Source organism: Toxorhynchites rutilus, chromosome 1 (assembly GCF_029784135.1).
Source record: "Toxorhynchites rutilus septentrionalis strain SRP chromosome 1, ASM2978413v1, whole genome shotgun sequence".
Lineage (NCBI taxonomy): Eukaryota > Metazoa > Arthropoda > Insecta > Diptera > Culicidae > Toxorhynchites > Toxorhynchites rutilus.
Genome location: NC_073744.1, coordinates 132,150,258 through 132,150,821, shown reverse-complemented (window position 1 = coordinate 132,150,821; position 564 = coordinate 132,150,258). Strand labels below are relative to the sequence as shown.

The window sequence follows — 564 nt, the reverse complement described above, 5'->3', positions numbered from 1 at the left end:
AAAGCCATTTTACAGTCGCACGAAAGCAAATAAGCGAAGTGAAAGAGGAAACGAGATTAAGGTGAATTGCTCTCTCGGGCGCGCCCAAGACAAACGGCGCCACCTGTGTTCTATAAAATCTTTTGTATGTTTTCGTCTCACAATCGAGGTTGTTTTTATTGTGGATTTTGATATGAAAGTGGTCAATAAAAAACGAATGCGTGTGCGCAGTCGGTAGGATTCGAACCTACGCTCCCAGAGGGAATCTGATTTCTAGTCAGACGCCTTAACCGCTCGGCCACGACTGCTTGATGACGCTTTCTGTCTTAATTTGCTATTACACTCAACCGCGTGGTCCATTTCGGTAATACCTTTCTCAGCATCCATCACGTGTTCAACCCAATTATCTGCTTCACTCATCAATCTCTTTCAGTTTCAACCCAAATCGTCAACTGCGCTAATGGCGTCGACTTTGAACTAAAATGTTAGCTGTTGCGACATCACAACACCACACACAAGAGAATGTGGCGAGCGTCTGAAACGGTCGGATCGGTCGTTGGATTCGATTGAGCCAAAAAATACCTT

General features: G+C 44.9%; 1 non-coding gene across 1 annotated transcript; it reads right to left on the bottom strand.

The window, feature by feature from the left end:
* Positions 1 to 205: 205 nt before the first annotated feature.
* Positions 206 to 287, bottom strand: Trnas-aga (transfer RNA serine (anticodon AGA)). The gene has a single exon. It is a non-coding gene; the product is annotated as a tRNA-Ser (tRNA).
* Positions 288 to 564: the final 277 nt, after the last annotated feature.